Genomic DNA, 13,740 nt, shown 5'->3' on the forward strand with positions numbered 1-13,740 from the left:
AAATCACTAGACACTAGGACTTTCCCAACATTACTCAAGATACCAAGGGTTACACCAATACACACAGATGGAGACCCAACAGATGTAAACAGTGTTACTCACATTATACTGTTCACTGATCTACCCCTACTTCACTTATGCTATTTATGTTTGGGAAACCACAACAGCAACTCGCCTATCTTCACAGACCTAAAGCTACTTTTTATACAAAACATTCATTCTTACTACTGTGAATCCTACATTTACAAAGCAAGAAATTCTAATACAGTGGACCCTCACATAACGCTATTAATCCGTTCCGGAGAGCTCAATGTTATGCGAAATTATCGTTATGCGAATGAATTTTCCCCATAAGAAATAATGGAAATCAAATTAATCCGTTCCTGACACCCAAAAGTATGAAAAAAAATCTTTTTTACCACATGAAATATTAATTTTAATACACACAAACTGAAGAAAACATGCACAGTTACATGACACTTACCTTTATTGAAGATCTGGTGATGATTGATGGAATGGGAGGAGGGGAGAGTGTTGATGGTCTTAGTGTTTAGAAGGGGAATCCCTTTCCATTAGGACTTGAGGTGTCAAGTCCTTTTCTGGGGTTACTTCCCTTCTTCTTTTAATGCCACTAGGACCAGCTTGAGAGTCACTGGACTTCTGTCGCACAACATATCTGTCCATAGAGGCCTGTACCTCTCGTTCCTTTATGGCTTTACTTAAGTGGTTCACAACACTGTCAGTGTACAGGTTGCCAACATGGCTTGCAACAGCTGTCTGAGGGTGATTTTCATCCATAAAGGTTTGCACTTTAAGCCACATTGCACAGATTTCCTTAATCTTTGAAGTAGGCAACTTCTTCAATTTCTCTCTCCCCTCCTCCGGAGCAGTTTCCTCAGGAGTGGCCTCATACTGTTGAAGATGATCTATCAGCTCATCAGTGGTTAGTTCTTCATTGTCCTCCTCCACCAACTCTTCCACATCCTCCCCACTAACCTCCAACCCCAAGGACTTCCCCAATGCCACAATTGATTCCTCAACTGGCATACGCCTCTCAGGGTTAGCCTCAAATCCTTCAAAATCCCTTTGGTCTACACATTCTGGCCACAGTTTCTTCCAAGCAGAGTTCAAGGTCCTCTTAGTCACTCCTTCCCAAGCCTTACCTATAAGGTTTACACAATTGAGGATATTAAAGTGCTCTATCCAAAACTCTCTTAGAGTCAATTGAGTTTCTGAGGTCACTACAAAGCATCTTTCAAACAGAGCTTTTGTGTACAGTTTTTTGAAGTTTACAATAACCTGCTGGTCCATGGGCTGCAGGAGAGGAGTGGTATTAGGAGGCAAAAACTTGACCTTAATGAAGCTCATGTCCCCACAAAGTTGCTCTGCCAAGTCTGTAGGATGACCAGGGGAATTGTCTAACACCAGAAGGCACTTAAGATCTAGTTTCTTTTCAGTTAGGTAATTTTTCACATTGGGGGCAAATGATTGGTGTAACCAGTCATAGAAAAAGTCCCTAGTGACCCATGCCTTACTGTTTGCCCTCCACAGCACACACAAATTAGCCTTGAGGATATTCTTTTGCCTGAACGCTCTGGGAGTTTCAGAGTGATACACTAATAAAGGCTTCACTTTGCAATCACCACTAGCATTGGCACACATGAGAAGAATAAGCCTGTCTTTCATAGGCTTATGTCCTGGGAGTGCCTTTTCCTCCTGAGTAATGTAGGTCCTGCTTGGCATTTTCTTCCAAAACAGGCCTGTTTCGTCACAATTAAACACTTGTTCAGGTTTCAGTCCTTCACTATGTACTTCTTGAATTCCTGCACATATTTTTCAGCTGCTTTGTGGTCCGAACTGGCAGCCTCACCATGCCTTATCACACTATGTATGCCACTATGCTTCTTAAATCTCTCAAACCAACCTTTGCTGGCCTTAAATACACTCACATCATCACTAGTTGCAGCCATTTTTCTAATTAAATCCCGATGCAACTTCCTAGCTTTTTCACTTATGATCGCTTGAGAGATGCTATCTCCTGCTATCTGTTTTTCGTTTATCCACACCAATAACAGTCTCTCAACATCTTCTATCACTTGCGATCTCTGTTTCGAAAACACAGTTGCACCTTTGGCAAGAACAGCTTCCATGATTGCCGTTTTCTTGGACACAATAGTAGCGATGGTTGATTGGGGTTTACTATACAACCTGGCCAGCTCGGAGACACATACTCCACTTTCATACTTAGCAATGATCTCTTTCTTCATCTCTATAGTAATTCTCACCCTTATTCCTGTAGGGTTGGCACTAGAAGCTTTCTTGGGGCCCATGGTCACTTAATTTGCAGATGAAATCACCAAAAACGATGTAATAATACAAAATGTTCCGATTGTATGCTTGGATTTTACAGCGGAGGCTGGCTGGTAAACAATGCCACCGGCGGAACATGTGAGGCTGGCTCAGGCCGCACATTAGACGCGTCTTGGACGAATAGCGTTGAGCGAGTTTTTTAGCGGTATACGAGGCAAAATTTTAGCGATAAAATGTATCGGTATGCCGATTTAACGTTATGTGATGCCAACGGTATGCGAGGGTCCACTGTATTAATCCCAACCTGAAGCACCTTGATAGTTGCAACAGAACCCATAGACATAACACTGGGCACAAAAATCTCCATGACATTCCCCATGTCCAGCATTTTCCTTGAGGAAATGTATGGGCCCTCTTCCTCTTTCCCCTTGATCTGTTTTTTATAGGCCTGCTTTAGTTGTTGGAAGTGGGTTTTTACTAGGTAAGTAAGTAAGTAAGTAAGTAAGTAAGTTTATTCAGGTATACACAAATACAGTTACATAGAATTATCATACATAGCAGCATATGTGTAGAGAACCTAGGATAACCCAAAAAAGTCAGACAGAGTGACTTATTTCCATTGGGGTCCTTTTACCTTATTATTATAGTATAAAGGTTATAATATTTTCTTATTATTCTACAATGAAGATAACATCTTATTATCATACTAAAAAGACTATCTGCTACATCAAGGTCATTAAGACTATCTACAATACGAGGGTCATTACAAGGAATAAGGTAAAATTTACACGTATGTTAGCTAAAAAATAGAAAATCATTCCCCTCCCTTTCTGTAGCTACATTCATCAGACACCTTTTGGCACTCTTCTTGAACTGGTTCACGCTATGACTGGCTTTGACATGTGCGGGTAGTCTGTTCCATTCCTTTATTGCTGTACAATAAAAGGTGTTTGAAGCCTGGCCACTGACTGTGGGTACTACAAAGTTGTGCTCTCTCCCCCTAGTACTATGATTGCTTTGGTTCCCAACCTTGACAAAATTGACAGCAAGATATTCTGGACATTGTTTGTGAGCAATTTTATAAACATGACTTAGCTTCAGTTGTTTTACTCTGTCTTCAACATTCAGCATATCCAACTGCTGTAATTCATCCTGGCCTACATGTTCTCTTGGTCCCAGCCCCAGGATGAATCTTACGATTTTGTTCTGGGTGATTTGCAGTCTATCTTTCAGTTTTTTTGTCAAGGCAGAGTACCAAGAAGAGCAAGCGTAATCCATATGGCATTGTATAAGGGCTAGACATAGGGTCCTGCGAGCCTCAGTAGGTAGACACTGTGCTTGTCTATACAGGAACTTCAGTTTGGCATTCGCTTTCTTTACTACACTGTTCCCTATCAATTCTCCTGACATGCATGGGTCAAAGGGGATTCCCAAATATTTTACTGATGAAACCAAAGTGATGGGCTCCCCATTACATTGAACATTAAAATTATTTACCCTTCTCAGTTTATGTTTCGTGCCAAAGAGAATGGCTTCAGTTTTCCCTAGGTGTAATGATAGTTTGTTGTCTACTAACCATTTGCTGCAGGACTCCAGTTCCAGTGTTAAAACATTAGCAATATCTTGCGGGTCTTTACCTGACACTAACAGAGCACTGTCATCTGCATACAGTAGGAGTTTGCACTTGACACTGATAGGCATATCATTGACATAACATAAGAATAATAAGGGACCCAGAATACTACCTTGGGGAACTCCACATGTTATCGGCAGGGGTTCTGATTCTGTTTTGTTGATTTTGACTATTTGTCTCCTGTTGCTAAGGTAGGACTTAAACCAGTCTACAGAACCTATACCAATAGCATGAAATTTATTACATAATATATTATGGTTGACAGTATCGAAGGCCTTTTGCAGGTCTAAGGTTACCATGCCTATGAGGTTCCCCTTTGACATTTCAGTTCTCAGGTAATCCATCAGATTAATAAGGGAGGTGTCGGTTGAGTAGGATCTTCTAAAGCCCGATTGATAGCTATGGAGAATGTTGTTGTCATTAAGGTACTTAACTACTTGAGAATACACCGCCCTCTCTAGAATTTTAGATATTATACTGAGTATACTAACAGGCATATAGTTGCTTACATCAGACCTACTATTTTTCTTGAAGATAGGAGTGACTCTGGCCTCCTTGAACCCCTCCGGTACTGTATTAGTGGTGATTGATAGATTTATTATGTGAGCAATAGGGATTGACAGTTCAGAAGCACCATCTTTTAGGAACTTAGACGGGATGTTATCAGGGCCTGTGCTCTTAGTTGGGTTTAACCTGCTTAGTTCTTTTTGAATAAAGTCATGAGATACACTTACTAGTTGACAACTGTTTGGGGTTACCCCTTTATTGGTATAGTATGTTTGAAACTTATCAGAGTCTGTGTTAAAGGTATTTGATGCAGCTGGTAGTTTACTTACTAGTGTTGATGCAACAGATGTGTAGTAGGAATTAAAGCTATTTGCCACCTTAGATGTTTCGTGGCATACCTCATTATCGATAGTGAGTACTATGTTAGACCTATCTACTGGCTTATGGCTATACCCCAACTGTTTTAGTTGTTGCCAGAGCTTTCTGGGGTTATGCTTATACTCTTCAATTTTTGAGCAGTAGTGCTTTGCCTTTGCTCCTTTTATAAGTCTCTGTACTCTGTTCCTCACCCTTTGGAATTCATTTAGTGCTGCAATATCCTGTCTGTTTGCTTTAAATCTTTTTAGCAGCTGGTCTCTGAATTTCATATTATCTAATATCTCAGTATTCATCCAGGGTTCAGTTCTTCGTTTAATCCTAACCTCTTTAACTGGTGCAATATTATCAAGGATGGTAGTGAACATTGTTTTGAATTTTTCCCAGGCATCGTTTACGTCCGTGCAACTTGTTATCTCTGTCCAGTCACAATTGTGTAGCCTATTTACCAGTGTTTCTTTACTGTAGTTTCTAGTTGACCTCATTTTTATTGTCCTGTGTAGGCCTATCCTATCCCTAGTTATTTTCCTGGTGCAGTAAATGATGAAATGATCACTAAGACCTGTGGTAATGACGCCTGACTGACTAATGTTCTCAGAGCGGTTACAAAGTATGTGGTCAATTAGGGTGGCTGAGAACTGTGTGATCCGGGTTGGAGTATTAATTAGTTGAGTGTAACTATTTAATCCTAGAATTTGCTTATACCTTTTGCATAGCCCGTTATTTTGCTGCTGAAAACAGATATTAAAGTCGCCCAGTATTATTGTCTCGCAATTGTTTTCAACTCCGGACAAGACTCTGGAAAAGTCTTCTAAGAACTGGTCCTGGGTAGGAGGGCGGTAACTAGTTCCTACTAAGATGGGTTTGGTCTTAGGAAGCAGCACTTCAAACCATAGAATCTCCAGTTTATTGTTATTTAAATCAGGTCTTGGGTTGTAAGCTAAGTCATTTCTAATGTAGGCACATACTCCACCACCCTTTCTGTTCCTATCTAAGCGTTTTATATTGTAACCATCTATTTTGACCTCGTCGTCAGTCACCGTATCATCCAACCAAGATTCAGAGATGGTTATAACTGCCGCCCTAATTTTGTTAGCTAGAATCCTAATCTCTGCCAATTTAGGAAGAAGTGATCTTGCATTGACATGAATAAAGTGAAGGCCTGTTTTCATAAAACAATCATAATCATCAATATATGGCAATGGGTCATTTGTATTAAAATTAGGTAAATCAATGTCATCACTGCTAAAGGGTAACTGTGCCAAAGTGCATTTGTTACACACAAAATGAATTCTGGCACCGTTGCTATAATTGTACATACATCCATCATGCACCCACCCCTTACACATTTTACATAAGGTGCCTTTTCTGTTTTTCATGCGTACTTTAGTACAGTGTATGCACCTGTTTGGTAGTGTTTGAGATAATAATGGCTGTATTGTCTCACATTGACCTATGTATGCATTACCTATGGAGTTAAGGTTATCATTCCTAGCTACTAGACCGTCATTATTGCCGTCATTTATCTGTCTGTTTTGCCTCTGCACAATAGTTTGAGGTCCTGGATTAATTTGGATATCACCACTTAAGAGCGCTACAATAAGAGCTGTGTGCCACTGTTTTTGTTTAGGTATGTGGTGTTGCCATACCTTGCGGCGATAGTGACATTTACTTTTCTGGTAGGATGGCAACTGTTGGGCTTTTACTGTCCAGGGCGCTGTTACTCCATTCATCTTTTCCAGCCCCCATGACTGATTACTTTCTTCATGGAATTGAAGAAGAAATATAAATATAATTATGGCAGCCTGAACCCCCCTAATGCCTGCCATTTTCACTCTTCGCTCTTTTACTCATATACAATAATATTTATTTCTCTTTTCCTTTCCCTAGTACACTTAGTATCTGCTTTAGCAATCACCACTGAATTACTAGTAAAATTTCCTCTTCAAAACCCTCTTCACTGCTCACTTTTCCCTGGTTTTATCCTTCCAAATCCCCCTCAGTTCCATTTATCGGGGGTTGTGTGGTGTTGTTGTCTCCTGACCTGTTTTGCTGACTCAGCCATTTTTAAAACACTGGGGGGAGTAACGCCACCTACAACCTGACTTTCCTTGAGTTTATAGATATATTTGGCGTTTTCTGCTATGATTCTCTCACTGTACACTGGTCAGCTGAATATAGGTCAGCTACTATAACATTAACCTTGACTGTTTAACTATTCACTTCTTTCTCACGACTGGCACTGAGGGATATCCGACCTATAACCTTGGAGTTTTGTACTGTTGATTTGACGATGTCTCCTGTGTTTCCCTCTCGTTAGCACTGGTACAGGTGATATGATGGTGGTACAGATATGATGCTACTGTCAACAGATGAACGTCAGTAAAGATGAGAATTTCACTTCGCTAGTTGTACGTCTGGCAGTAGCGGCTGTTTGGATGCCGGTCAGCCATGTTTAAATGCTCAATTCTTTCCCTCGTTTGGCACTGAAGAAAAAAGTCCTACAGACCTGTCATTTCCTTGGAGATTTAGTTGATCAGGTTTTCTGCCATGTTGTCTTCCCGTTAAACACTGGTGCAGTTGATATGGAGGTCAGTTATTTCATTGTAGTGGAAAACGTCTCATGTCTGGTTCACGTCTGGCAGCAGGTCTGGTACTTGAATGCCGGTCCCTCTTTTGTCATATTTAGTCCATTTCGTTGTCGTCACCGTCAGTTTTTATGTCACTATAGGTTCCTTGCATGTTGTTGCAGCAGTACTTGCCAACTTGGCCATCACTGGAGTTCGGATAGGCCCAGGGGACGGCAAGATGTAGGAGCAGCCTTGTTGCTGCTTGCTGCGGCTGCGGCCGCAGCAAGTTCTGCTTTTACTAGTTCTGCTTCAGTTGTTGGAAGTGGGCTTTTACTAGTTCTGCTTCAGTTGTTAGAACAGCCTAAACCATAACCAGTCATTCTTAGTTATGTTTTATTAGCTTAGAAATGGTAAAACTTCAGTTTCTTGTGGGATGATGGACTCAAAATGGAAGGTAGGTGTTATATGGAGAGGTCTTCATACATGATTAGTGAACAGAAGAGAGGTTGTTTTAGTGGCTGCAATGCCTATAGTGTTTATTTTGGACTGTGTTTATTAATTGGAATTTGTTTTACTTTGTGTAACATTAGCCAAATTACTGACTTCTGGCCATTTTATAGGATAGCTCTCATAATTGAATGGGAGATTCATGTACTCAGTAGAATGGAAGGCATACCAGCAAAATAGCCAGGAACTGGGTTGTTTGAGGAGTGTAATTAGTTTAAAATAGGTCTGGGCAAAATTACTGATGTGTTAATTGTGTCCATACCTCCAACTTTGCATTTGTATAATTCCAAAAATTTTGTATTTTTTTTTTCATGCCAGTGCCTTCAGAAAAAATCTTTACCTTGTTAAAATATAAAATTATTATTTTTTGAAAAAAAAAAAAAAAAAAACTGAAAAAGTGCAAGTTAAGAATGTGTTTACTGTACTCTATGGTCAATGTGTTTTATTATTTTTTTTTATTATCACACTGGCCGATTCCTACCAAGGCAGGGTGGCCCGAAAAAGAAAAACTTTCACCATCATTCACTCCATCACTGTCTTGCCAGAAGGGTGCTTTACACTACAGTTTTTAAACTGCAACATTAACACCCCTCCTTCAGAGTGCAGGCACTGTACTTCCCATCTCCAGGACTCAAGTCCGGCCTGCCGTTTTCCCTGAACCCCTTCATAAATGTTACTTTGCTCACACTCCAAGAGCACGTCAAGTATTAAAAACCATTTGTCTCCATTCACTCCTATCAAACACGCTCACGCATGCCTGCTGGAAGTCCAAGCCCCTCGCACACAAAACCTCCTTTACCCCCTCCCTCCAACCTTTCCTAGGCCGACCCCTACCCCGCCTTCCTTCCACTACAGACTGATACACTCTTGAAGTCATTCTGTTTCGCTCCATTCTCTCTACATGTCCGAACCACCTCAACAACCCTTCCTCAGCCCTCTGGACAACAGTTTTGGTAATCCCGCACCTCCTCCTAACTTCCAAACTACGAATTCTCTGCATTATATTAACACCACACATTGCCCTCAGACATGACATCTCCACTGCCTCCAGCCTTCTCCTCGCTGCAACATTCATCACCCATGCTTCACACCCATATAAGAGCGTTGGTAAAACTATACTCTCATACATTCCCCTCTTTGCCTCCAAGGACAAAGTTCTTTGTCTCCACAGACTCCTAAGTGCACCACTCACCCTATTCACCTCATCTTTCATAGACCCATCCGCTGACACGTCCACTCCCAAATATCTGAATACATTCACCTCCTCCATACTCTCTCCCTCCAATCTGATATTCAATCTTTCATCACCTAATCTTTTTGTTATCCTCATAACCTTACTCTTTCCTGTATTCGCTTTTAATTTTCTTCTTTTGCATACCCTACCAAATTCATCCACCAATCTCTGCAACTTCTCTTCAGAATCAACCAAGAGCACAGTGTCATCAGCAAAGAGCAACAAAGACAACTCCCACTTTATGTGTGATTCTTTGTCTTTTAACTCCACGCCTCTTGCCAAGACCCTCGCATTTACTTCTCTGACAACCCCATCTATAAATACGTATATTAAACAACCATGGTGACATCACACATCCTTGTCTAAGGCCTACTTTTACTGGGAAATAATCTCCCTCTTTCCTACATACTTTAACTTGAGCCTCACTATCCCCGTAAAAACTCTTCACTGCTTTCAGTAACCTACCTCCTACACCATACACCTGCAACATCTGCCACATTGCCCCCCTATCCACCCTGTCATACGCCTTTTCCAAATCCATAAATGCCACAAAGACCTCTTTAGCCTTATCTAAATACTGTTCACTTATTTTTTTTTTTTTTTTTTTCAACAAGTCGGCCATCTCCCACCGAGGCAGGGTGACCCAAGAAAGAAAGAAAATCCCCAAAAAGAAAAATACTTTCATCATCATTCAACACTTTCACCACACTCACACATTATCACTGTTTTTGCAGAGGTGCTCAGAATACAACATTTTAGAAGCATACACATATAAAGATACACAACATATCCCTCCAAACTGCCAATATCCCAAACCCCTCCTTTAAAGTGCAGGCATTGTACTTCCCATTTCCAGGACTCAAGTCCGACTATATGAAAATAACCGGTTTCCCTGAATCCCTTCACTAAATATTACCCTGCTCACACTCCAACAGATCGTCAGGTCCCAAGTACCATTCGTCTCCATTCACTCCTATCTAACACGCTCACGCACGCTTGCTGGAAGTCCAAGCCCCTTGCCCACAAAACCTCCTTTACCCCCTCTCTCCAACCCTTTCGAGGACGACCCCTACCCCTCCTTCCTTCCCCTATCATTCTACTTTGATCCATTCTCTCTAAATTACCAAACCACCTCAACAACCCCTCTTCTGCCCTCTGACTAATACTTTTATTAACTCCACACCTTTTCCTAATTTCCACACTCCGAATTTTCTGCATAATATTTACACCACACATTGCCCTTAAACAGGACATCTCCACTGCCTCCAACCATCTCCTCGCTGCTGCATTTACCACCCAAGCTTCACACCCATATAAGAGTGTTGGTACTACTATACTTTCATACATTCCCTTCTTTGCCTCCATAGATAACGTTTTTTGACTCCACATATACCTCAACGCACCACTCGCCTTTTTTCCCTCATCAATTCTATGATTAACCTCATCCTTCATAAATCCATCCACCGACACGTCAACTCCCAAGTATCTGAAAACATTCACTTCTTCCATACTCCTCCTCCCCAATTTGATATCCTGTTTTTCTTTATCTAAATCATTTGATACCCTCATTACCTTACTCTTTTCTATGTTCACTTTCAACTTTCTACCTTTACACACATTCCCAAACTCATCCACTAACCTTTGCAATTTTTCTTTAGAATCTCCCATAAGCACAGTATCATCAGCAAAAAGTAACTGTGTCAATTCCCATTTTGAATTTGATTCCCCAAAATTTAATCCCACCCCTCTCCCGAACACCCTAGCATTTACTTCCTTTACAACCCCATCTATAAATATATTAAACAACCATGGTGACATTACACATCCCTGTCTAAGACTTACTTTTACTGGGAAGTAGTCTCCCTCTCTTCTACACACCCTAACCTGAGCCTCACTATTCTCATAAAAACTCTTTACAGCATTTAATAACTTACCACCTATTCCATATACAGTGGACCCCCGCTTAACGATCACCTCCAAATGCGACCAATTATGTAAGTGTATTTATGTAAGTGCGTTTGTACATGTATGTTTGGGGGTCTGAAATGGACTAATCTACTTCACAATATTCCTTATGGGAAAAAATTCGGTCAGTACTGGCACCTGAACATACTACTGGAATGAAAAAAGTTCGTTAACCGGGGGTCCACTGTACTTGCAACATCTGCCACATTGCTCCTCTATCCACTCTATCATATGCCTTTTCTAAATCCATAAATGCAATAAAAACTTCGCTACCTTTATCTAAATACTGTTCACATATATGTTTCAATGTAAACACTTGATCTACACATCCCTTACCCACTCTGAAACCTCCTTGCTTATCCGCAATCCTACATTCTGTCTTACCTCTAATTCTTTCAATTATAACCCTACCGTATACTTTTCCTGGTATACTCAGTAAACTTATTCCTCTATAATTTTTACAGTCTCTTTTGTCCCCTTTCCCTTTATATAAAGGGACTATACATGCTCTCCACCAATCCCTAGGTACCTTCCCCTCTTTCATACATTTATTAAACAAAAGTACCAACCACTCCAACACTATATCCCCCCCTGCTTTTAACATTTCTGTCATGATCCTATCAGTTCCTGCTGCTTTACCCCCTTTCATTCTACGTAATGCCTCACGTACCTCCCCCACACTTACATTCTGCTCTTCTTCACTCCTAAAAGATGGTATACCTCCCTGACCAGTGCATGAAATTACCGCCTCTCTTTCTTCCTCAACATTTAAAAGTTCCTCAAAATATTCTCGCCATCTACCTAATACCTCCATCTCCCCATCTACTAACTCCCCTACTCTGTTTTTAACTGACAAATCCATACTTTCCCTAGGCTTTCTTAACTTGTTTAACTCACTCCAAAATTTTTTCTTATTTTCATTAAAATTTCTTGACAGTGCCTCTCCCACTCTATCATCTGCTCTCCTTTTGCACTCTCTCACCACTCTCTTTACCTTTCTTTTACTCTCCATATACTCTGCTCTTCTTATAACACTTCTGCTTTGTAAAAACCTCTCATAAGCTACCTTTTTTTCTTTTATCACACCCTTTACTTCATCATTCCACCAATCACTCCTCTTTCCTCCTGCCCCCGCCCTCCTATAATCACAAACTTCTGCCCCACATTCTAATACTGCATTTTTAAAACTATTCCAACCCTCTTCAACCCCCCCCACTACTCATCTTTGCACTAGCCCACCTTTCTGCCAATAGTCGCTTATATCTCGCCCGAACTTCCTCCTCCCTTAGTTTATACACTTTCACCTCCCTCTTACTTGTTGTTGCCACCTTCCTCTTTTTCCCATCTACCTCTTACTCTAACTGTAGCTACAACTAAATAATGATCCGATATATCAGTTGCCCCTCTATAAACATGTACATCCTGGAGCCTACCCATCAACCTTTTATCCACCAATACATAATCTAATAAACTACTTTCATTACGTGCTACATCATACCTTGTATATTTATTTCTCCTCTTTTTCATAAAATATGTATTACTTATTACCAAATCTCTTTCTACACATAGCTCAATTAAAGGCTCCCCATTTACATTTACCCCTGGCACCCCAAATTTACCTACTACTCCCTCCATAACATTTTTACCCACTTTAGCATTGAAATCCCCAACCACCATTACTCTGACACTTGATTCAAAACTCCCCTCGCATTCACTCAACATTTCCCAGAATCTCTCTCTCTCCTCTACACTTCTCTCTTCTCCAGGTGCATACACACTTACTATAACCCACTTTTCACATCCAATCTTTATTTTACTCCACATAATCCTTGAATTAATACATTTATAGTCCCTCTTTTCCTGCCATAGCTTATCCTTCAACATTATTGCTACTCCTTCTTTAGCTCTAACTCTGTTTGAAACCCCTGACCTAATCCCATTTATTCCTCTCCATTGAAACTCTCCCACCCCCTTCAGCTTTGCTTCACTTAAAGCCAGGACATCCAGCTTCTTCTCATTCATAACATCCACAATCATCTCTTTCTTATCATTTGCACAACATCCACGCACATTCAGACTTCCCACTTTGACAATTTTCTTCTTCTTATTCACTTATATGTGTATTAATATAATTTTTCCTACTTAATGTTTGTTATTATATATGTATGGTTTATAGTAGTTTTGCTTTATTATATGAATTTATGAATTTTTTAACATGCTGACTATTTCCTGCCAAGGTACAGTGACCCTGAATAAAGGAAACACATTCTTCATCACTCATGCAATAGCTATCTTGCCAAAAGTGTGCATGCATCTTAATTTGAGTGACATTCCAAACTATATCATCAAAACCACTCCTTCAGAGTGCAGGCACTGGACTCCAGGACTCAAGTCTGGCTAACTAGTTTTGCCTGAACCCCTTTGTACATGTTGCCTTCCTTATATTCCAACAACACGGCAAGCCATAAAAACCAGTCTGTACTCACTCCAGTTTAACATGCTCACACAAAATTTGTAGATGCTCAAACCCCTAGCACTCAAAACCACCTTTCCTCCTTCCTTCCTGGGATGACCCCTCTCCCTCCCTCCCTCTTTCCTTCCATCCTTAATGTTCCATTTTCTCTAAGTGAGTGAGTTGT

General features: G+C 40.6%; 1 protein-coding gene across 1 annotated transcript in view; it reads left to right on the plus strand.

Annotated features, from left to right (window-relative positions):
* The window catches only part of LOC138854773 (copine-9-like), a 49,419-nt gene that overhangs the window by 16,322 nt on the left and 19,357 nt on the right, over positions 1-13,740 (plus strand). The gene's annotated exons all lie outside the window — the stretch shown is intronic.

The sequence above is a fragment of the Cherax quadricarinatus genome, chromosome 68 (genome assembly GCF_038502225.1).
Source record: "Cherax quadricarinatus isolate ZL_2023a chromosome 68, ASM3850222v1, whole genome shotgun sequence".
NCBI classification, from domain to species: domain Eukaryota; kingdom Metazoa; phylum Arthropoda; class Malacostraca; order Decapoda; family Parastacidae; genus Cherax; species Cherax quadricarinatus.